Source organism: Sturnus vulgaris, chromosome 4 (assembly GCF_052056855.1).
Source record: "Sturnus vulgaris isolate bStuVul1 chromosome 4, bStuVul1.hap1, whole genome shotgun sequence".
In the NCBI taxonomy this organism is placed as follows: domain Eukaryota; kingdom Metazoa; phylum Chordata; class Aves; order Passeriformes; family Sturnidae; genus Sturnus; species Sturnus vulgaris.
In genome coordinates this window covers 41,339,282-41,365,304 of record NC_142246.1, presented here as the reverse complement: position 1 = coordinate 41,365,304, position 26,023 = coordinate 41,339,282, and the positions used below count along the sequence as shown (strand labels likewise).

General features: G+C 36.4%; 1 long non-coding RNA gene across 1 annotated transcript in view; it reads left to right on the top strand.

Moving 5' to 3' along the window:
- Positions 1-7,811: 7,811 nt before the first annotated feature.
- The window catches only part of LOC148223965 (uncharacterized), a 40,589-nt gene continuing 22,377 nt past the window's right edge, over positions 7,812-26,023 (top strand). Inside the window, exons 1-6 of the long non-coding RNA XR_015803188.1 lie at positions 7,812-7,929; positions 10,142-12,205; positions 13,144-14,439; positions 21,803-21,898; positions 22,806-22,889; positions 24,810-24,873. This is a non-coding gene — a long non-coding RNA (uncharacterized LOC148223965). The remainder of the gene's footprint in view (positions 7,930-10,141; positions 12,206-13,143; positions 14,440-21,802; positions 21,899-22,805; positions 22,890-24,809; positions 24,874-26,023) is intronic.

Below are 26,023 nucleotides of genomic sequence, written 5' to 3'. Positions count from 1 at the left end.
TGAAGGGAAAAAATAGATTAAAGTATGAATGTAGAAAAAGTTTACATTAAGGAAAGCTAATAAGCTGGCAATTGTCCAAACCTGAATTTTACCAGCAATTTTACCAAATAAAGTGTTAATGTGCAAGGAGGAGGCAATACACTTATAATTTATATAATGAGACATTTTAAGTTTATAAAATGAGACAGAATATCCACCAAGGTCAAAAGTGTAACTATTATGTTTGTTCCTTATCACAGGGGAATAAATCAGTTGAATCCTAGAAACTATTGTGGATTTCATTCAGAGACAGACTACCACAAAAGAGGTTTGGTTCTACTAATAATGTTAATCTTATTTCAGTAGAGGCAATATGCTTTTGTTTACTTATTTAGACTTTCAGTTACTAAATCACCTGCTTTCTATAACATAGCAAATTGTACCATACAAATCCTATTCGGATTAAAATTCAATAAACATAGTATTGCATTTCTTTCTAAGAACAAAATGAAAAATGAAGTAAAGGAAAATGCCAGGAAAGCAAAAAAGCTGCATAAATCTGAGTTTTCAGTAAATAAGGCTTATATATAAATAATACATATGTTTTTATACATGCCTCATCCAATGTACAATGATATATTTTCCATGGAGATAAAAATGAGCAAAGGTATCCTTGAAGAAATATCAACAAAATAAACTGTTCAGGGAGTTTTTTCTATCATGCCTATTTGTCTCAGGGTTTTTGAAAGCTGCTCTGTTAGATGAAATTCTTTTCACTCAGTTTGCTCTGGAAGGATGCTTTAGTGGAGATGAAGTGGCCCTTCCTGAGGGATAGGCCCTTCGAGGGCCCTTTGGCATCTGCCCTTCAAGCAGCCGTATAATCAAATTCATTACATCCCCATATTCCTCCTCCCACAGATGGCATCAGCTTGATCCATTTCCCACAGGCCAACATGGCTATTAGGGATATTTCAGCAAGGTTCTTCCAGTGCTCCCTCTGAGGCACCAGCTGCAGTGCATGAGTGAGACACACAGCCTGTGACTGCGCTACATGGTCCAGATTTTAGGATTTTTAGGTGTCTGTCTCACATAATTCCTTCTCAGAGCCTTTAGAGCCCAAGGATGGGGAGTCATGTGAAGGGTGAAAATCACTGCTCTTATCTCTGGTAGCCTTCAGGTTTTCCAGTCTCTTCCTTTGAGGTGTACTGGATCGCCCACCAGACACTTGCACAGGGCTGTCCTGCAGACATTAAAAGTGAGGGCTTTATGTGGGGCAGGAGCTGAGCACGATCACACAATGAGTAGCCAGAAGGATGCGTGCCTATTTGTAGCAAAAGTCCATTTTGTCCAGTTTTTCTTAAGCAATACTCGTGTCTGTGAGAAATAACACTCTGAGCAAGAGCAGCTTCAGAATATGCCTGAGATGTCATGGGTAAATCTTCTTGCAGTGGTTGGTGAGGAAAAAAGCATAGGTTCTCCTGAATCATCTGCTGGTCATCCAAGCACATTATAGTTGGATGATATGACCTCAAGTTTTAATGCCAATCTGCTATGCAGGTCCTAGTCAAGTGGAAACCCCAGAATCAGTAGTTGCCTGAAAATGCAGAATCAGAGGTCTAGGCAGTAGAGTACACTACATATGATGATACACATGCTGATGTATGTATGTATGATGATACTCAAGGCAGAAAACCATCATCTGTGGGATGCTTTTTCCTGTTGCTCTGTTTACCTGTGACACTTTTGGTGCATGACATTTCTATTTTTTTTTACTTGGACACCAAACTCACTCAAAGTTTGTTAACGTGTATTTATTGCTTCTATTAAATAATTTTGAGCAGTTTAAAGATTAACAAATGTCAACTTCTTAACATGTTATGGTCTCACACCATTTCTGAAAATATGCTCCATGAAGGGGAAGTTTTGCCTCAATGGGAAAGGTTAGAACATACCCTCTAACTGTTTCATGATGAAATAATTGAAAATTCAAGGGACTGTATCTAATGAGCTTACTATTTAAGAATAGGAAGAGGTCTTCCGATGATTTTCATATCAAAGGTCATATCTTGCTAAAATACAAGTTTGCTGCAACCTCATATAGGTCAGGTTAACTAGGCAATGACAAACACAGGTTTATACTGAACCAAAATTGCTGTCTTGCTTTCTCTGAAAACCCCCAGAAATGGACTAGTTGTTAAAAGAAATTTAGCTGTTCGTGTTGCAGTGCAAGTGGTTATGGTTAGAATGTGTGAGAACCCTGAGTTTTAACTGCAATTTTACTTCCTGACAAGCTACCAGTCTTTGTCTCTTGCTCTTCCATCCTGTAAGGTGGAACTGGTACTCAACCCACCCTTTACTCTCTGTAAGGGTTATGATAGAAATTAAAGATATGTGAGGTGTTTGCAAATTTTATTACTGCATAAGTACTGTTATACATTATTACCATATGATTCATTAATCCTGTAATAGACAACTTGCTTCCCACTTGCACACTCTGTAACCTACTTCCAAGATATATCATGACCAGATGGAAATTAATTTTTAAAGCTTTATCTTGGGTGTTAAACCAAATTATTTATTGTAGATGTACCTTGTGAGTCACTAACTCTCCTGGAAGCTTTTCTAGTTCAGCTGGAGCTCTGAAATAAAATTTCATTCATGTCACTGAATCAGATAAATAAAACTTTAACTCAAAACTAAATGAAATTAATTCTAAATTCTCAAAGCTCTTCTCATTTAACTTTAAACAACCATAACTTTACTTTGAAAACATTTCAGCTACCCAGTATATAAAGACAATCACTTATGACTCTAGTTTTCATTTCGCAAAGGTCTTTATCAAGCTCAAAGACCCTTACCAAAAATGTGAAAGGAGACAGCTGTAGACACTGTCTCTCAGGGATTTAAGGATAAATTAAAAAAACTAAGAACTTGAGAGTCCAAACGTTTTTTACCACATTTTTATAACTGTTTCTTGATGTACTTATTATGAAGGATGTAATAGTATGAAACTGTAATATGAATAGTATAGGTGAGAAAAAGCCACTCAGCTGAGTATCAACTTCATATATGCATTAAAACCTTTATTGATCATATTCTATTACTAGTTTTTTTCCCATTTGACTTTTGTACTCTGATGCGTTTGTCACATTTTCCTGCCATCTGTCCAATTTGTAGGTCACTTCTGTGAAGTGCTGAAGACACTGAATGGTCAGTGTAGTCAGCGGGACCTAGTCTTGCAGAATCAATGCCACAATTATCTGATTATAAAATGGATAAATATTCATACAGGCCAGCGCTTGAAAAAACTTGCCCCTAGCCTCTGCACACCCTTGAGTCACAGTCCTATATGGCTGCCAGGTGCAAAAGTTATCATCTTGTTCAGGCAACTCCAAACTTTAACCTGTTGAGCAGAAATCTCATTATATTTATTCTGACCTCATTAATTAGGACAAATATATATCTAAGCTAACATAATATGAGATCCTCCTTACCAAGCATACTCAGCAGATCTTTAAACTTTATTCTGTTCTGTTCTTTCCTTCCTTCCCGTGTTAAATTATGCATAAAAGACAGAAACATACCCTTTGAAAGTTCTGTTGAAAAGTCAACACAGGTTTTACTACAGAGAAAGCAAATACATTAATGGTTGATTTAATCAGAGTTCCCTTAATATTTGACTCCTGATCTAAAATGCATACAGGTGAGAAGTATTTTGGGGAAGAATAATTATGTAAATGTGAAATATAACTCTTCCTGTTACCAAGTGAGATGATCAAGGCCCCAGGTTAGTGAAACATCAGTGAAAATAAATAATGTAACTCTGTGGCTAAAATTTCAGGCCTTCACTGAAAATGTAAATCTCAAGAAAAAAAAAGAAGAGCTTGTTGTTGGTGCAGGCTGGCATGAAATTGTTCCTTTTCACTGCTAAAGCATTTGCATCTCAGTGCACACTAACTATTTTCTTTTCCAATGCCCTCCAGTGCTAATTGAGGATTTTATTGCTAACTGAATATGCAGGAAATGCCTACCCGGAACCCAGAGCTCTTGAAAAGAATGAAATTTCTTGCTAACTTGTTACTCAGTGCAAGCACTTGGGCTTCATTAATAAGCACATGTCCTCCTCAAGTTAGCTGAAATTAATACTGCTTAGATTTAAAGATGACTCAGAAAGAGTGGGTGTAATTCCACATGTTCAGATCAAAAACATATTGATGGAGCAAAATTGTGCGCTGTAGATACAAATCCATGGGAAAGATTTTGCAAAGACATGAAAATTAATATCCTCAACACCAAACTTTCTTTGCCAGCTTCTTATTCTTATATTTTCTGGCAATCTAACTTTCTAATTGTCTTATTATGGCTAACACAAAAAAAAAAATCTGTTACAATCACCTATATTGTGATGGCAACATAACCATTACAATAGGAAAAATAAAATAAACCATTTAAGTTATGCAACATTTGTAGATACAGATTCTGTATACAGATTTTACTTCTTTAATACTTGCTAATGAAACCAATGACATCTAAAAAAACCAAATTAATTCATTCTCATATTAGAGTTAGAACCACGTTTTCTCCTGTCAACAAGAATAAACACATCAGACCATATATTTTAAAGCTAAATATACAACACAGGGAACTAGAAAAATATGGAACTGATTTTCTTTCTTAGGTTAAAAAATAAAAAATCTAATTAGAAATGCCTCTTTGGGTTTGCAGTTTCAAAACATTTCTGATATGTGGAGAGTGACTCAAAAGCAGGAAATGCATCTGTAAGGAAAGTTATGAAAAATTATCTGGCGAAATTTATGAATGGAGGATAAAAAAATCTCTGTTGGGGTGGGGAAAATCTAAGTGTCTTATTTTGCTAAGCACGGGGGTGCATTAAGACATGGAAAACTTTTATTCAAAACTGCTGCTGATAAGTTGTGGCAGCAGACTGAAGAATGAAGTGAGATACAGTAGCATTTTGCATTTTATATAATACTTCCAAGTTTTCAATGCAGTTATTAATGAATAAACCCTCACAGCCATGTTCTTGTAAGCAGTGTTATCCCCTTTTTATGGGGGAGGGAAGAAAAAAGTGGAAAATGAAATTATCTGAGTCACTGGATCTACAGTGAAGTTGAAAACACTATGTCTTACCTCAGCTGTGTGCGCAAAGTACAGGAGTGACATGTTTCCACATGTTAACAGCTAGAAATAGCTACTTAAATTCTTCTCTAAAATATGTTGTTTAAAAAGACTGAATAGAAATAGATTTCTCTTAGCTATTGCTATGATTTCATTACAGTAATGATGGTGAGCTAATGCAAATAACCCTGTCAAACTGGTATTACTGGCTGTCCCCGTTCTGTACCTGGGGAAGTAAACTAGGGGGGTTTTTGTTTATTTAACTACCCCTGGTTTTCAGAAACTACCAAGTGAGAGCAAGAGGCTGCCAAACTGAGATTCCTACTGGCACTACACTGAGCCCCTGGGTGCTCTCACAGTGCTGCTCAAGTTGCAGTAGTATTTGATTACTAAGAATTTCTGACTGGGCAAGATGCTGACAGGTCCTTTGAAAAAAGCTCAATATGTTCCTGGATTGTTAAACCACTGCATTTTGTCATTCTGTTTGGTATAGTTATGAGTTATGCATATGACAAATTAGGTCACTTGAATAAGTCACTTGCTTCACTAAGCAACAGACTTTGCTGTGTCCAAATTGTGATGCCATTTTTGCTCAAGAAATGCATTCTGGCTTCAGAGTTTCATCCCTTATTACAAAAAGCAAACGACTACTGCAAAAATGGTCTCTGTTTCACTGCTAAAAGTTACATGCATTGATGGGAAATAGAACTGATCAATGTCATAACAGAGATTTTAAAAAATCATTTGAAGTGTCTATGCCCAAGTGTTTAAATAAGTCTTCTCATGCCTGTACCAAAAAGACTGTACCCATTTCCTCTGAGCTTCTTTCACTCTGTTATTTCTATGTGACTTCAGCCTGCTGGCATGGAAGAGTGAATTGATTTTACTCTTCTAAAGAAATAGTCTTAAATAGAGGCAGTCATCAAGCTTTTTACATAAAGGCTTTTCAGACTTTATTAATTTAAATTCATATTAGAGGCCTTGAGGGCATGTTCAGTAGTGGATTTTTTTCAGTTGCTTTTGCATTGTGTTTATTTTCCCTAAAAAATTTCCCCAGGCAGGGCTGTGTTCCTGACACATTTCAGATTTCAACTCTCTGGCTTTGGCCTGTCTTCCTATATATATCCTGTTAGTTTTGCTCTTGTCTGTCACCTTGTGCATAAGACAGACTGAGCGTAGCAAAGACCTGAATAAACCCTTGGCTATGGGCTTTGAAGGGAGGAGGAGACAGGTGCTGATGTGCAGGAATCAGGAAAGAGACCAGTATCATCTGGCTAACTCTTTTATGGAGAGTCCAGAGTAGCTTTTGGAAGTGCTTCCCTTTGTGGAATGCCATCTTTTCAGCATAACCTACTATGTATTTGAACCCAATAGGAACAGATCTCTTGTGCACAGAGCTGCAGCTAAATAGGATTGCTGGAGGTGAAAATGAAGAAAAGGAGATGTCATCTTGTGAAAGATAGTAACCAAGCTTACAATGATAAAACGTATAATTTGTATCATTCGGAAATTTCTTCAAATCCCTGAACATGAAATGCTCAGACCTTTTTCAATGTCACTAAATCATCTTTAGGAAAAGAATAAGCATGGACATTCTGACTGAACAGTTGACTATTAAAAACTGTAATTGAAAATGGAGTCATATAGGAAACATTTCTGTTTGAAGTCCTAATGCGGGTGAAGGTAACAGAGCATTAAAGAGATGTTCGTCCCAGGACATCTTGTGATGGAAGTGGTGTATCTGGTCTTTTTGGCACAAATCCATTGCATTGATTACTAAAATGTTTTAGCGTGGCAACCTAGCACCTTGACTAAACAGCACTGATATAACTATAAAGCCATAATACAGTTGCTTCTAAAAATTCCCTTGCAATTTTTTCCCCATTTGGTATTGATGTTATTGTGAATATCTATTATGACTTCTTCCTCATGTAGTGCTAAAAAGTGAAATACAGACTTAGTCTCCATGGCTGATATATATTATTTATAAAGTCTAGTTTAGTATATTCTGAAATTGAGGATCAAGCTGTTTTCTCTGCCTCTAAATCTGTTGTTTGTGGGCTACTGACCTTCAAAATATCATGTCTTAAAAGACAACACAGTGTTTTATGTAAGTTGATAGACAAATAGAGGAGTTTCTATTAATAAGCTGATTGCTGTGACTGAAAAATTTAGTTATGCAAATGAACAATCTTTTTTTCTCTGCTGAATTAATTATTAAGGAAGAAGAACAGACATGAATTTTCAGCAGAAGTATAACTCAATGTTTTCTGACCCTTGATGAGACTCTGCCTGTCCTCCTGAAGCCATGTCCCTCCCAGCCCAAGGCTGTGAGATGCTCTGAATGGCCAGTGCCCAGCTCTGGAAGACAGAGGAGTTTCAGTCCCACTCCTTACTTCCAAAAAGGAGGCTTGGTGTCCATGGAAAATCTTCTGCAGGACTGCTTTGAAATTAAGCACCACAAGTTCTATCCACCATACATTTTGGTCAACTGAATGGAGGCAAGGACCCACCCGAAAACAGCAGAGAATATTCCAGGCATTTCATCCCTTCAGACTGACTGAGACAGCATTGGAAGTAGATGATGAAAAATAATCTGTCAGCCTAGGTTCTTTAGGGGTTAAATGAATCAAAGTCAAGCCCCGCTTGCTGGGCTGCTGCTAGGCAACAAGTAACTGCATTCAGAAATTCCCTACTAATTGATTCTTGACACCATTCCCCCTTGGTTTGTATAAATATAGAGCCGCTGCTGCAGGGCAGAGAAGAAAAGCTCTGGTGTGGTGAGCACCTGGCCCTGGCATATCCTGGCAGGTGAGATGCACATGCTGAGTCATTTCCCATCGAGCAAGGGGTTCAGTGGCTGTAAGGGATGGCAACCCCTTAGGACTTGTATTTCATAAAGGAATACTGAATTTATGGAGCAAAGAAACCTACATGAGCCACACAAAATATTGCAGTATGACACCCGTTAATGCATGTCCACTGAACACGTGGCTTTTGCATCCATTTGCTCTTTACATTTATGTACGTGACCAACAAAGGAAAGGGAATCAGCTTTCCTTGCATGGTTACCATTTGGATATCCTCCATGTGGAAGCTTCAAAGCACACAGGAGGAGAGGAGCTGGAGCGGGGGTTTATGTGGGTTAAAGATACTGGAAGAGTCAGGCTAATGGAGGAATGAGGAAGCTTGCCTGAAAGGGAAAAGCAAGCCCAGTAAGTGTCTGAGTCTTAAAATCCTTTTTTATTGATGGCTCACTTCTGGAGTCTTTATTATATTGGCTCTATGCCTTACCCTGATAAGGTTTTACCCTCACCACCAGCTGCAAGACTCAGGCATTTTAAAGATTGCTTCATGAATTAAGCTATTGTTCCCTATAAATAAACCCTAATTCCTTTTTTTTTTCCTTTCTCATACATTATTTATTTCCTAGCTCTTTCTTTTGCTGCAGAGAAATGAAAGACAGAGAAGGAGGAGTAGAGAAGGGAAGAGAATGAAAATGGGATGTTTCAAAGATGATAGAATATGATTGTTTTTTGACAATGGTAAAAATTAGCTTTCATGATATGGAGGCAGATGCCACATGTCTATATCCAGCATGCATGTGCTCAAGTGTGTGGTATTCTTACTCTATTTCTTTTCTGACATGATAGAAAAACATGCACTATCATGGGTTTTTTCTGTAAATTTCCATATCTTCTCGCAGACTTTAGGGGATATTTCCTTTTCTTTGACATCCTCTGTGAAGTGCTGTGCTTGTGCTGCTCAGGTGATACATCTCCCTAAGCAGCTGGGGGCGGGGGTGAAAGGATGCATTTTTTCAGACACATACCAGTTCTGAAGCATATTGGGTGATAACTGAGATCACTTGGGATTTTGTCATTTATTTCACTTGGCCAATACCTTCAAACAGGGTTTCATTTTTTATATTCAGGGAGTTGTATTTAATTGCTAATGATCACATTCATCCCCCTGCTAGTTGGCATACAACTATTGCTAGTGAGCACTACACCATATTTTTTACATTTTTATTTTTATTTTTATTATTAGCTATTCCACACATATTTAGACTGGAAAGACTGCATTAATATATTTTGGCATGCTTTCTAAATATGTTGCTACTACTTTTTATTCTATATCTAATTACTTCTCCCTATCTTAATTTATTTAATTAACAGTGACAAAATCTATTTAAAGAGAATTTTTTTTTTTTTTAATTAGAATTGCAGGTTGTCTCTATAAGGTACAAGAGAGAAGAAATAGGAGACCCGTCTAATTTACATTCATTTATAAGTAAGAGTACCCTGGTACACTTACCCTTTTTGAAATAGAAAAGCATTTTTAAAGTACTTAGGCAAATTTAAATTGTGAGCTCTGTTGTTTGCTATTCCTTGAGGAACAGCAAAAGTGAAATGCATTACCCAAGAGAGCAATATGGAGCCAAGAGAAAAATCAAAGTGACATATTTATTCCTTTTTCTTTTAAAATTAAATCTAGTTCTCTCTTTATGCAAAATATTTGTGCACCCTTTCATACAGACTCCCAAGAACAGCTGAATAAGCTCTATCAAAAACACTTTCTTTTTACAGATTTAGATTTAGTTTATCTCCAAATTTATATAGTAATATATACTGCAGAATCTTATTTACACCATCTAGATATTCAGAAGTCTACCAGTTGCATCAGTGCTCTTAAACTGACCTATTGCTCATATCAGCACTGCTAGATTGGCCCTGAGCTTCTCATTATTTCTAAATAGTTAGGATTCAATGTATAGTACATGCTTATCTGGATAGCAATACAAAATTACTTTTTGCAGAGGCAGGGCACGTGACAAAAAGACAGTGGGCTGCTGCCTCCCTCATGAGAAGCCTGAGAAGCCCTTCAGGGAGATCCAGAGATTCATCTGTAGCATAATTCCAGGGATGCCTTAGAGAATTCACATGTAAGACCAATTAGTCACAGAGTTCCCACTGCAATATTTTTCTGTCTCATCTCTAACACTCTTTGCCACTTTTTGCAGTATCTTCGAATCAAATCTACAAACAGCATGGAGATAAATTCAACATTAGGTAAAAATAGTTAAAGCCTACACAGGAGAACAGCATAAATACCTCCATCACTCTTGAAGAGCCAATGCACGTCCACATATGCTTTGAAAAAGGATTTTAATCTTGGACAATTTTTGAAAAGGCTAATTAAAGAGGACAGAGCCACTATTAATGGTGGTGTCATGTCTATTTACCTTATGTTATAAAAGAAAACACAGTTGCTCTATCGATTTTCTCTAATCATTCTGTATTGTAAAATATAGTTTCTGTTAAAAGAATAGCTATTCATTTCATTGTTGTTATTATTAAAATATTGATGCACAAGAATAAAAAGTTCAGTGATGATTTAAATGTACTAGAGAAGTTATTAGTTCTCCTTGTATAACAGATCTTAAATAGAAATTAATTGCAATGATGACTTTGAGTAACCTCAGCTTAATAAAGGAATTGAGATTGTCTGCATTTGGAATTCTTACAAGGCAATCATGTAATCAATAACAATATCTGCTGGCTTCTAGCATCACTGTATAAGCATTATTTATGACTGCTTGCTGGCAAAACAGTTACTCCATTTTCCAAGCCAAGTTTCAGAGAAAAATTCTGGCAGCAATTAAAGAAGAGCTTCCAAAAATATGCATGCGAAATAAATAAGATTTCGGTCTTCTATACATTATCAACAAGAAAAGGTAAATAAAGTCTCATACAGTGGCTTCAATTAATGTATTTATCCTGTCACTTTCTTTTTTGGATTTTGGCACTAAGGTAAAGAAAGTAAGGTGTTGACATATAAACAACCTGCCGTGTTTAGATTAGGATGGTCTCAGGTAATTACACTTTTCATTTCTACAACTTCTCATTGCTGTTGAAGAGGCTTTATTTAATATATAAGACTAAAATATATGCATCTGTCATCCCTCAAAAATGTGCTGAAGGAGAGCAGGGACTTCAAATTCAGCCTTACTCTGGTGCAATCAGTTTCCAAAGTGTTCTCAGGAGCATCCTCAGGCAGCTTCACCTCATGTCTTGTGCTACATGAAGTAAAGTTTTGCTTGTGACCTGGAACTGCCTACAGAAGTGACGAGGAAACAGCCAGAACAGGTATATCTGGCCCAGCTCCCAAAAGAGCCCCCGTGAGGATCTGACAACTGGATAGGGAATAAGGACTCTTGGTGAGGGGAGTGCCCCAGGTGTGATGTCAGACCTGTCTTTGTGCTCCTCTCAGATTGTGTCCAGAAGAATCAGGGCACATGCACTACACGGGTGTGTTAATGCCTGCGGAATAACTTGTGTCAACCATGTAAACCCTATGGGCAGCTATGTTTGCCCCCATCTCCTTCCTTCAATTTCCCTCATGCTCTCAACACTTGAATTCCAGCATCTGTCGATGAAACCCTTGCCAAGGCGAGTATCATCCTGCCCAGAATCCTCACAGCTACACAGATGAAACAGAATACAGTAAAGAAGGACTAGATTAATATTTCATGCTAGCTGCAATGTGATTTTTTAGCAAACACAGTTTCAAAAGCAAGAGAAGGATGAATCAGCAATTGATTTTATAATAAATTCTTTGAGATTTTGCAGAACTGTCTGTTATTGACATAAAAGTATGATTGTTTCAGTCTCGTATCCAGCACAGCAAGGAGATATTTGAGACAGAGTCGCTGGTGTTTTAGAAATCTCAGGACAGGCAGAAGGATTCACACAGCACCAGACAACTAAAGATTCCTGGAAATTAAGTGCATATAAAGTAAAGAAGAAAAAGACATATTGCCAGACCAGTTGCCTGTAACTTGCCAGGCCTCAACAATGGGAGTGACACATTGTGCAATCCTAACAAAATTCCTCATGAGAAGCTGGCTCAGATCCCTCAGTCTGTCCACCATTTTCTCAACTCTTATATTCTCAACTCTTTCATTGTCTGCTAAATAAGAAAAAGCCTGAATCCTTAAAGGAGTAATGCTGGTGGTTACTATAGAAACCACATCAAGACAGAGTGTTAGAATAGATGGAGCTATGCAACAGCAAAGGTGCTCAAGGTAGGATAAACAGGCACAAGGAAGTGGGAAAAAAGTAAGCAGACACTGTTTTGCTTCTTGAAAGTTTAAAAATGGAGTTTCATTATACACAGAATGTTGATTGGCTAGTTTGGGGTGGGAGAGTTTTTCTTTGAGCAAGAGCTTCTGTGTTTGCAAGAGAATTTCCAGGCTATTAAGAAGTACTTATGGATTGTGTTTACTGACTCAGTGTAATTGTGAAGTGTTATCAATCAAAATGTGTCGGAGATGAAATATCTTTGATGACTATATCCCTAACAAAAAAAAAAAAGCCATTGCCTTTGCCTTGTCCACTAATCATCTGCCAAAAAGTAGTTTGCATTGGAAATTTTTCATTTTTATGCTAATGCTACTTGACAGTAACTGAGATTTCAGCGCTGGGACCTATATAATTATGAACCTCAGAAGAAATTCAGAATTGTCTGTCTTAGAGCTGGGAGAATGTACAAAATATTAATGTTAAGGAAAAAGGACATGTAAAGGCTATTTTTTACATAGAACTAAAACCACCCACACACTGTATAAAATTCTCTAAAACTGTGTTATGCTGCAGGTAAAATCGAACCTTAGGGCCTTATCTCATTTCTTTTATGTCTAATGAAGCTTGTAAAACTACAGTAATGTATAAATAGTATGAAAGAATGATTACTATCGTATTAAGAAGTAAATAAAAGTAATAGTTTGCAAACAAATAAATTGGTTTAGAGAAAAATGACTATTTTTTTTTCTGCATACCATTAAGATGCAGGAAATATAGTTGAGAGAATATGCTCTAAGAATCACAAAAATAGATCATCTTTTGTACTGTTTGCATTTTAGAAAGAAAAACAAAAATGTGTTGGCACACAGGCAGGTCAAAAAGCAAAGGTAAAGTTCTTTATATTCCTTCAAAAATTTTCCCCTGCTTTTTCATATTTCAGATGTTCAAAGTCAGTAATGTCAAAATGACATAAGGACATACATCAGTAGTGAATCAGAACAAATGCACATCCAACGCAACATCTTGTCTCTAACACCAGTCATAGTGATGCCTCAGGACAAATACAAAAATGGCAAGGTATACAGTATGATGCTTCACAAACATGGAAGTATTTTGCTTTCACTGCTTAGTTTTTTGCTTTTTGCTGAATAGTCAAAAATTGTATTTTATTCCTCAAATAAAATTGCTTAAGAAAACAGGTATAGCTATACATGAAAATTTACTTTAGTTCACAGATTTTCATTGACATTATGTCTTATTTCCATTGAACTAAAAATCAAGCACCAGTAAATATTTTTGCAATAATAATGATATCAACATCACAGTTATCTGCTTTCCATACATCTTGCTTAATTTTAATATAAATCAAAAGGATAAGTGTTTGTACTGAACAGAAGCAAGGGGTGCTTTGTGGAATGCACTGCTGCTACTAAGATAATTTTTCTCTTATTTTATCCTGCTCTGATGAAGGCATATCAGATCCACTGGACTTTGTATCCAGATAGTATTCCTGCTCTCAGTCTGGCACCCAGAGAGGTTTGTGTGGAGAGCACAGGGAAAAAACCTTCAAACAGTTCAGGCAGCAATGGATCAAGAAGAGCCTCTCTGTATAGACAAGCGGATCCCTATTTTATATTCATATCACATCATGTGCTCAGCTGGATCTTTTTTATTATTTGGAGAGATTTTAATAGGTCTCTCACCTCATTTTCTGACTATTTTGATACTATAGCTCAATTTAATATATATTCATAGTTCTTGCCCTCCCTTTGCTCAGCAAAGCTTCATCAATCTGCTAAGCCTTTTTCTCTCTAATTTCAGTGTTTATCAAGATTTGAAGCAAATCAATGCCCATCTTGCAGGAGGTTATGCCACCAGGTCCACTTGCATCCTACACGAGCAATTGAGGAAAGTTTGGAGAGGAGGTGTACAAATGGAAGCGATTCCACTGAATAGCCAGCAAGCACTTTGTGTACTGTGTTCATATTGAATTAAGAGACCTTGGAGTTAGAAAAAAAAAGCAGCTGAACAGTGGTACTAATTTACTAATAGGTATCCCTTACAGCTGATGGAAGCAGAACAAGGCCTGCATGTTTTGATAAATGTTACTCTTCTCAATAAGAAAATATCCCTATTCTTCATTTTCTGCCATTCTTTCTTCCAAGCATTTCTTCTAATCTTCTTTTCTGTTAATTCAGGATAAAGAAGGGGCAAAATTAATATTTATCCAATAGTGGCAAGTATGTAAGTGTATGGAAACAAGCACAAAGGACAAAAAAACTATGCAACAAGTGGATTATAGCTGTCAAATAGATCAGTTTGTTGTCACAACATGCTACTTACTAACTTCAGGAGTTTTTAAAAAAATATGGCTGACCAAATTAATATTAATTATTACTGTATTGCTATATCTATATATGGGGTTAAACCCTAATTTAGAATTGGTCTTCATTTTGTGATAAAATGTTTCAAATTGTTCTGAAAAGACAATGAATTGTATGTCAGAGTAGCACAATTGCTATTTTGAAAACAACCGACCTTGGAAAAAATTTCTTCAAGGAGCATTGGCAATGCTAGAGTAAGAAGTAAGTATAATATATGGTTTCGAAACCTAGGCTACATTGTAGAGTTAATAAATTACTGTGAAAATATAGAGTTCTGTTCTATATCCACCACAACAATAATAATTGTAAAACATGAAAATATGCAAATAAATATCCCTTTCTTAATCATCTGAAACCCTATTCTCATTGAAATGTAGACACATTATGACACGAAGTGTATGTACCTCAACAGTATTTCATATAGTGATAATATTTTGCTTTATATAAGGTGGAAAAAAAGGATAATCTCACTATTAGGGATTACTTTCATGAAAGACACTGTTCTTTGTTAATTTTACAAGCATCTATGCTTTCTCTATTTACGTAGCTATAGGATTTCCTAATCTTTGAGTGGTTTAGTAGTATTTTGAAGGATTTTTGAAATTTGTGAGAATACTACAATTTACCTGAATATTAGAACCTGACAAAGAACTATATACTCTGTGCACAACAAGTATTTGCTGAGGCAAGCCTCAAGCGAAATAGGAAAACTCAGATGTTTTTGTATTATACCAGTCTGGATTAACAACATGTTTGAGAGACACTTCAGTGTGAGTAGATGGTGGGTAGAAATAATAACTTTGGCAAAGCTGATGCAAAGGAAGTGTCAAATAGCACAGATTAATTCCCTCCCCTAAACAAATCTAAAAAACCTAAATCTGACATGTTTGCTTTCCAGTGGTCTTATTTTCAGAATTCTTTTATTCTGCAGCAGCCCCTTGCTTGTGCTAATTCTCTCCTGCTAAGATGCAGGATAATTGCAAATGATCTTGAGCCATGGTGCGTCTGTCCATTATGAGAGGGATCTCATGTTGGTTGGAGAGTTGAATTAGGAGTATATTTTCTTGGTAGAAAATTTTTCACTCACTGGCCTTCACAAGATGTAATGATTACTCCGTATTGAAAGTGTGTACTCAGTTATTACCACTGAACTGAGCTCTCCTGAAGCAATTATCAATAGTTTAATTTATCACCCGAGAGACTGGTAGTTTTCCAAGACACTGTGATGCTTGACTGTGCTCCTGTATAGAAAATTCTACAGGTACTCTAAATGCATACAACTATAAGCTCATGTTTTAGCTCAGGGCATCCTGACTTACACAGAAAATCTTTTCTATTTCTGAGAGGGGAAAATTTGGAAGTACGATCCTTTCATTTCTCTTCCCTACTTTCTTTGTCTGTCTTGTCTAGGGAACTTTCTGTCCCACTCTTTTATCCCTTCCCACCTTTCCGTGTCCCTGTTATTCACCTCTTCTCTTCTCTTCTCTTCTCTTCTCTTCTCTTCTCTTCTCTTCTCTTCTCTTCTCTTCTCTTCTCTTCTCTTCTCTTCTCTTCTCTCCTCTTCTCTTCTCTTTCTCCCTTCTCTCACACTTCTTTCTTACCTTTCTACATTTCTGTTTCCATTTAGCCTTTAATTTCTCTCTATCTTTCTTGTTTTCTTTCCTTTTTTATTTCTCTTTGCCCTTATTTTTTCTCTACTGTACTCTTTTTTCTGTCCCGCGCTTCCTGACTTTGGGTGATTTTCTTCAGTGCATTACAAAGAGGAAAGCAGAACCTATGTCTCAGATAATGCAGCTGAGTAATCCTCATTAGTCTCTGTATTATTTTCTTGGCAAAGAAAAACTGCATCATTGTGGTCAGAGATCCTCTGGGATGTTTTAATACTGATGTAATTAAGAGATCATGTCAGGCATGATATCTTTTCAGATATTTGTTAGGAAAAAAAATGGAGTCTCTAGATTAAAAAGAAAGTTCTCTTCTCCTTCAGGTTTGTACCTAAGACATAGAGGACTAAGGTCTGTAGCAGTTCATGCATCTTTTTTAGTGGTTTTGCAGCCCGTCCATATTCCAAAGACAGTTTCAGTCATACCATATGAAGGTCATCCCATGCCACATCTGTCTTCCCAATGCCATTATCTAATCCTGTGCAAAGGGATAAAAAATCCCAAAGGTTTAATAGAAGGTGACTGGGCATAAGGTAACTAGAGTAAAACCATAGCTAACGAAGTGTAAAACACTTTCTGGATAGATTTTCTAGGTCAGCTTTTGTGGCAAAGTATGGTAAAGCAAAAGATAAATGTTGCTGTGCTTATGTTGTGCAAGGAAAAGTATGGAGTTATATACATATATATATATATATATATATATATATATATAAAATGGATATCCCCTATAGCTAAACTTCATGCTATGACCAATTATATGGTTTAATTAAAAGATTGCCTAAATTAATTTCTTTGATTCTTTTCCAGATCTAATACAATAAAAAGAGCTTGTAGAGCTTGTAATTTTTTTTAATATTGTAGTTAGAGAATGAAAAAAAAACAGATTAAAAGTTGCATCCATGCAACCAGTTTTTGTAACTATCCAGCTTGCTGAAAAGTTAGCTGCAACCATTTTGTAGTAGTGCTTGGATCAATATATCATTTAAAATTCAAGTGTTAACAAAACAGTTTCCTCCACATATCTAAGTAAGACTGTGAAGTAATTCCAAATGAGTCAGTAAACCACCTACATTAACTATCAGGGGAGCAGTCTACAGGTGAAATAATTATAAAAGCTTTTGGACTATTTATCCTTCCCACTATATTCTATGAGCATAAAACAAAGTAAATGTTACATTTTTCCCCCCATGACTGCAAAATGCTTCTAAAGATAAGAATTCATTTAGTATAGTACATGCGTTTAATAATATAAAGCTGTATTTTATTCCTTCAGATGTAGGAAACCTGTATTAAAATCATATTCCTGCAAAAGACATTCTGAATTTGATGTGATGAAACCTGATTGAGACATTGTATTTGCTTATTTATTTTGTTTTATAATTTGTAGATCATTTACAGTCCAAATTAAAATAACAAATCCAGATTTCACCCAATCTCAGTTCAAATACTTTGAAACAGATTTTAAACACATCATATTTTCTCCCTCTTTTTAGGCATTGCCATATACTGCATCTTGACTGGACTTCCAGGAAGCCCTCTGGTGCTTCCCCCATGCCCTAAAGCAGGAGCAAGCTATACCCTGTGTCATTCTTGACAGATGTTTGTCTCTTACTCTTAAAAACCTCAAGTGACAGCGACTCCACAACACCCCAGGCACTCTATTCTTATGTTATTCTACATTTGCCTGTGGAATTTTTCCTAAATGTCTGATCCAAGTGTCCCTTGCCACAGTTTAAAACCATTATTTCTTATCCTACCCTCTCTGGAGACAGAGGATCGCTTAGTAACTCTCATTTTCCTTTCTACTGTCCTTTATATATCTAAAGTTAGTTATCATACTCCTCTGTTGTCTTCATGGTATTGTTATTTAGTATCATTGCAAAATGAGGAAGCAATATTTCCTGGTAATATTTATGTAATTATTCTCAAGGGAACAGTCTTTCTACTGCATCAGTTGTCAGTGGTATTTGCAATGGGATTATGCTAGGAGAAATGAAAAAAATGTTTATTTTTTTAATTCTGTGGGGACAAAGTAAAATAAATAAAATGCTCTAAAGGGAACAATTTCAAGAGGGGGCTCCCTTCAATTAATTTTTTGAGCTGCAGCCAGCTGAGAGTTCCTCTTCTAGACAAACAGTACTCCTTGTGTTACCCCAACTGCTGCTTGTATGACAGGATGGGAAGGGGTCAAAACAAAATGTAAGGGCAGAGTTTTACACGTGAGTGTGTGGGGCCATGTGCCTGTGCAGCTGAGGATGTTCTGGAAATGCTTCTGAAGATGTTTACAGCCCCATGTGTACTAGCACTGTCAGGTCCTTATGTCACTGGGAAAGAACAGTATCTACAAGGATATTGGCTTCTACGGATTCTTTGGTACCTGAAGCAATTTACTTGCTTTCTTGTAGTCAAATTTCCACTCATTTTGGCTTATCTGGGCCACCTTTGGCTTATGTTTGGCTTACCTCCCATTTGCCATTTGGGATTTAAGTCCTTTCCTCTAGGATAGTTCTGTCAGCAGTAGCCTTGGGAGCTTGCATATATTTGCCCCTATTCTGTGCTGCCATCAGATCCTTTGATCACAAGGATGTTGATCAAAGCCATGTTACAGCTTTGACTTCACTGCAGAACTCAAAGGTGAAGCCAGAAAAAGTTTTGCATCACAATTTTCTTTCTCTTCCCCCAACTGTATTTTTTAGAAGGGATCCATTATGGTCACATCACGTCCCTCCGTGATGTTGGGTGTGGGATGTCAAAAGATCTTTCTGGTGGGGAGAGAGACTGTTATAAAACATCTGTGAGTTCATGTTGTCAATAAATATAAAATCTTTCCGTAACTTTTATGTTTATATTTTTAAGATGTTTTGCAAGTTCCTCTCAAGATCTCTCTTGATATTTATGTTTTTGAGCTCATTCTTGACATTTCTTGAAATTTAGACCTAGTTAAAGAGCAACTTCTCTTCAAGTTGAGTCAATGAGTCATAACAGCCTTACCTTATTTAATATATAATTGTTATTACTTAATGAACTTGAAAGCAGTAAAATTAAAATGGCAATAAAATAAACAGCATACAGAGATTAAACTTAGAGGCTCAATAAAGGGTTTTGGTAACTATACAATATAGATTATAATGTCTTGTATAATTCTTTCTGATATGCAAGTACCATAGGAGCACTTGGCATTTAAAGCAATTTCTAGAAGAAATTTTACATATTTACAAATTGTACAGATACATTTTTTACAGCTAATTTTGCAGAGAGAAGCCCAAACTTAATTTAAAAGTGGGAAATGGATTGCTGAGATTTTAGAGAGATAATATAGAATTTTAAAATAGAATAGTATTTTAGACATTTTTCCTCCTCTACTTTTAGAGTAATACATAAGCTGCTATTAAGTCTACATGAGAATTATGTGCCTCAAAGAAGAATGCTAAAAGCCTGCAAAGAGCAGCTACCTGCAAGACATGTTGTGAGAAATACAGCCCTTCATGGCCTCAGACACTTCAGCTGTCAACACATACAGCTATTTTGGCAATAGTTGAACTTTCTCAGAAAGGCACAAGACGATATCATAAGAGACATAAAGAATTTGAAGCCATTCAGAGAGACCTGGACAGGCTTGAGAGGTAAGCCTGTGCAGAGCTCATGGAGTTTGACAAGGCCAAGTGCAAGGGTTGAGGCAATCGAGTCCACAAATGCAGGCTGGGAAGAGTATGGACTGAGAGCAGCCCTAATGAGAAAGATTTGTGTGTTTTGGTGGACAAGCAGCTCATTGTCTTGGCAGTGTGTGTTCACAGCCCAAAAAACCAACCACGTCCTGGGCTGCATTCAAAACAAAGTGGCCAGCAGGTCAAGGGAGGTGATTCTGCCCCTCTGTTCTGACTTCATGAGACCCCACCTGGAAGCACTGCATCTAACTCTGGGGACCTCAACACAAGAAAGTCAAGGGCCTCTTGGAGCAAGTCCATAAAGAGCAATAAAGATGGTAAGGGGGCTGGAACACCTCTCCTTATGAAGACAGGCTGAGAGTTGAAGCTGCTCTTCCTGGAGAAGGGAAGAGTCTGGAGAGAAATTAAAGCAGTCTTCTAATACATAAAAGGGGCCTACAGGAAGGCTGAATAGAGAGGTTTCACAAGGGCAAGCAGTGATAGGACAAGAGGGAATGGCTATAAGCTGAAAAAGGGCAGCTTTAGGTCAGATATTAGGAAGAAATTCTTTACCGTGAGAGTGGTGAGGCACAGTGACAGGTTGCCCAGAGAAACTGTGAATGCCCCATCCCTGGAAGGATGGCTTGATAGGGCTCTGACCAATCTGGTCTAGTGGAACATTCCCTGTCCATGGCAGAGTTGGAACTATTTGATCTCTATGGTCTCTTCCAACACAAACCATTCTTGTGTATTAAGTTCTAATCTTAGCAGGCTTTTTGCATTTGCCCCTTTTTCCTCATGGAAAGATGTTGTAGCAGCATTGAAGGCATCATTCAGTGGCCACCAGAGTGAAACAAAGCATTAAACTGTACGATAATGTGTTGTCTTAATTCTCAGTGTGCTGCATTACTTAAATTTTAAAGCCACTTTCCATCAAGAGCTCTGTATGGGTGCCTGTGATCCAGAGCAATGTGCAACTCAGGAAGCACTGCATTTCCATAACATTGCATAGGTCTTGGAGACCACCCCATTTTCTTAATGTAAATATCAGATGAAAATTATTTTCACCCACTTTCCACCTATTGCTCAGAATGCAAGTGGTTATGGAAACTAGGTTTCTGTAAAAAAACTGAAAACTACTTTTGATTGTGTTGGCTTCTGTAAGAGTATGAAATAGTATCCCAACAAGATTTTATGGCTAATCTTGCATGGTAATTATGAAATTTATTTACCTCACTACAGTACGTTTGAAATCATATTTAAAGATTCATGTGGTGTTTATTCAGTTCCAGTAATAATTTAGTTTTCCACACAGCAGCAAGCTATACTCATAAAAATAAGACTCATTTTAAAGTATTGCCAGTGCACCAGATAAAATTTACAAACTTGGAGGTGTGTTTATAGTCTGAATGTTTCTTTTTTCTCTTAATCTAACCAAAGGAAAAACACTTTCAGTAATATACATGTAGTGCTCTGTTTAAAAAATATCTCAAAGAAGATAAAGGCTTTCATTGAGCCTCCTCTGTTTTGATAAGGACCAAAAGAAATAATAGTTTATCACCTGATTTTTATTTGGTTGTCTTTGTAAGAAGGAAATATTTGACATAGAAAAGTCAAAGTTTTAGTGCTCTTATTTGCCTATTAGGCTGGCACTCATCTAGACCTAGAGTTTGTGTCCTCATTAGCAGCTAATGTATTTTTCTGCCAGAAGTGTTGTATTTTATGGCAGCAGCCTTGGAAAAACAAGTAGTTCATTAGTCCACACTAAAATTAAAGGTCATTGCTATCAGACTTTGAGATTCATTTGAGATCAACTGAAGTTCAAACTTATATCTGAAACACAATAGTAAAAGCAAACTGTTGCACTGTTCTATAAAAACCCATTACTCAGAACTTGATCTTCTCAGGTCTTTTGCTACAGTATTTTGGATACTGAAGTCAGAAATTAAGAGTGAATGTACCTTACAGAAGACAGCTGCTTTCTGCCCTAAGGAAAGAAATGGGTAAATAACTGCATAAAAAGTTTTGGTTTCTTGAATGTAGAGGTCTAATTGATAACAAAGAGGTCTGAATTAACAAATACAAAGAAAAAAGAAAGAAGTATGTTATATTTAGCTATGCTGTTAGTTGACTTAAAGCATCTCAGTCCCAAGTTTCCTTGGAATAAAGCAGTTTATAGAATCTATGGGTCAAATATCTGAGAGCATATCCAGAACTTTTCTGTATTATACATATTTATGTACTTATTTATATACTGTGCATATTTGGCACTTATATATATTGCCTGTTAACCAGCCAGAATTTTTTCCGTGATGAGCCTCACCATTGTTGCACAATGAAAATCATATTTGATTAAAATATCTTTTTTGAAGCATGCAGCATCTGTTACTTCTGCTCTCTGTCTCAAAATTCCCATGGAGTCTGGTATAATTGTTCATTAGACCTCCCAAAGCTACATTTAATGTAAAACAGCTCCATTAAATATCACTCATCTATTGGAAATGAATCTAATATGCAATCTATGTGCAATGCATGGCTGAATCTAAAGTAATAACTCCTTCCATGCACAACAATTAGCCTTACTATAATTAGTTTCTTTATACAATACACTGAATTTAATATCATATTATACTCATGCAACTCATGTTCATGTTGGCAGTGAGAAAAAAACCAAAACCCCAGACCTGAATTCATGCAGCTAATGGCTCACTGTCAAGGGCAGATGCTTGGAAATGAGAAGAGTGAGATTTTATTTCAAGTCAGCCTCTGAATTTTTTATAGTCTTAGGCTAGTCCTTAATATCTGTGCTGTAATTTTGCAAAATGCAAAAAAGGAATAATGATGTCTGATGGCTGTGAAAATGTTTCTGTTTTTATTTTACTGGAAATATTATTGCTGCTGTTCTTCAAGGAGTCAACCTATCCCATGGGATTGTGGAGGAGTTTCAAAGAACATAGAACATGAATGAGAAATTTTAAGAGTTCCAGAAAGAAGGTAAGTTAAATCTTCAAAGCTTTCAATCTTGGGATATATCAGGCATGGTAACTGAAAACACAAAATGCCCTTCTCAATGGCCACAAAAGACATAGGTTCATGGGATATAGATATTTCCTCACAAAAATCTGTAAATGAAGAGGACAGTACACCATTTTGAATGCTTGATTATTTCCAGAGGATTTTATGGTTACTTGGCTCTGAACTTTCACTGACCTCAAGTGAGCTACAACTCATTGTAAATAACAGGTATCATCCCCTGTGCAAGGATCCTGTACGGAAAAAATATAAATATCCAGATCACTTCTCCCACTCCTATTAAAAAAAAAAATAAAAAAGAAAACTAAAAGAAAATTACATGAAAAATAGAATCATGAAATTTCAAATATCATTATATGAAAGTTTAAATGAAGTTGGGCAACATGCCTCAGCACTGGTCCTCCAATAGCATATCTGGGACATGAAGAATCTGAGCAAAATTAGCTCCTACTAAGACTTGTGTCTTTAAACTTCTTTTCCTTCACTTTTCTACTTATCTCTACAAAAAGTGAAAGGAAATAAAGAACTATGCCTCAAAATTATGTTTAATCTTACTCATCACTAGTCTTCTATCCAGTATATATCTGCAAATCCAAGAGAATCAAGACAGAGAAATTCCTTGATATAAGAAGTGATAGAGCCTCTTTATTGCACATATATGAGACTGAATAGTCAAATTATGAACAAATTATAATGAACTCCCAAAACTCTACATTTACAAAAACAATATTTAAAAAAAAATTGTATCTGATACTGGACCTGCCAAGGGAATGCTGGCAACCTTTAAGAGTTCTTCACTTGTAATTTTTAAGATGGTACCTAATGATATGTTTATCCAAATGAGAAAATATTTGATGGTTATATTTGGTAAAGAATATGGGCAATAAATGTTGTATGAATTATACAGATATTTTAGGTAAGCAAAAGGATAGACTTTCCAAGAACCATAGAAGACAACTAATAACAAAGAAAAAACAAAACAAAACAAACAAAAAACCCACAAAACAGCCCTCACAACAACAAAAAAACAAAACCAAAAGAACCCCAGTTCCGTAGATATGAGTAAACTTGATTTTTATTTTCTGCTCAGAAATTGTGTACATACATAGTCTGCCAGCCAGGATCATGGGGCAATTAATTCCAAATACTAGCAATTCAAATAAAGCAGGGGATTTTTATTATTTTTAAGTTTCCAATATTGCTGAGAAAATTGCAGAATTTCCTATTTTACCAGCTATGTATGACAATACTGTATAGAAAAGCATGAAGTCATTTAGTCTTTCCAGTCTGTGTTTAGTTTTTACCACCATTTTGAGAAACATCTGAATTAGTGGCATTAAAAACATACTTTTATAAAATTGTCTCTTCATTCTGTTTCCACATTTTTAATATTATCAAAAGCAAAGGAATTTTAGAAAATATCTTCAGCCTTAAGGCTGATAAAACCGATGTGTATGAAAACTTCTGAGACTGCTGTTATTTATTTCAGCAGATCCTGTTTAATGCACTGTTTAATGTATCCAGAAGGATCTGTGTTTCTCTGAGTGACAATCCTTGTTACAAAAAGGCTACAGCAGATAACTGCCTGCAATTCTCATTTGCAATGAGTAAGAGAGGGAAGATTAGTCATTCAAACTTTTTCCATCCATCTTTACAGAAGGTGTTAATAGCAAGAAGGCTTATCATGAACATATAAAACCACTATACATTATTGCAGCTGCACAAATTAATATCAGTATTAAATTCCCTTGCATTTCCACTGTGAGATAATCAGTCTCAATAAAAATAATCTTCATGTAGCTACATTGTAGGAAAGGACATTTCTTCAATAGTTAATTGAAATTCTTAATTGTGTTGACAATATTTTGTTATTCATTTCAGGGAAAACAAGCTGGTTTTGAGTGGGGGAACAAATGGAGCTGCATTTCCAACAGATTTGTGACTGGTAACTTTCCTCTCATTTAAAGGAAACAAATATCTCAGGTCACCTTCTGATGCCTGTTGTCACCTTCTCTCAGCTTCATCCCAGGATCCACTGCTTCCTCTCCTGTTCCTTATTTATCTTTCCCTGAGCTGTGCTGAGGTTGGGTTAGAATTATTCACAGTGGGTAGGCATGAGCTGGCTGATATCTGAATGAAAAGAACTTTTTTCTATTTTCTGTCTCTCAGGAGATCAGGAACAGAATCCCGATGAGGCCTCACCCCTTTTGTCAGATTGGATTGAAATTGGCTAATATATATATAAAGATATTATGAAAGGACAGGCAAACGATCACAGCAGGTGAAACAGAATTCTCACTATCACTCTTTCCACCCCAAAAGCAGAGAACAGACGCCAATCACAAAACTCCTCTCCATGTTGGCTGACTTAGATCAGTGGAACAAGCACTGCTAGTCAAACAGGCTGCAAAGCTGTTGCAAAGTTAATGCCCTTCAGCACAGCAATATTTTAGCTGACATGCATGACAGTTGCATATACACTGCTGTATCTCCAAAGCTAAGCTCGGGAAATTTGATTTGTAATGGAACATGGGGAGTATTTTTTCTTTGAAACTGGACTCTATAAAGAACAGTGTAGAGTTATTGTGGTGCACAGCACCACCAGCATTGCTATCAAATACAGGACTCCACCTACAAACCAAGAGACTGAGCAAGGGCTGGTCGCCCTCCAGCAGAGTCTTCCTCACAATTTACTGTGTGAGTCTCTTACCAAGAATTTGCTAGTACCAAGTAAATCCTAGAAATTTCCAGTTTCCTCTTATTTTCTTTATTAAAGGAAATACCAAAAATATCAGTCTTCTTTTCTGTTCACTGTGGTTTGGTGGTCACAGAAAAGGCACACATGCTATAGGCAAGCTGCCTTTTTCTTGCAGTATAAATTAAAAATTCAGGCAGTGAAATGTTAACCATCTTCTCAAAATGGTTATGAAGGGATAATTTTGGTTTCTCCTGGTATATCTTCCTACATTTTGGCAATCTTCCTTCTTTAAAAGGTTAATCTTGGAATTTAGAACAATAATCAAGATGGCCTTTAGATAAAGGGTATGGAAAGTATTAGCCACATAAATACATTGCTTTACACTTTTGAAGCTCAT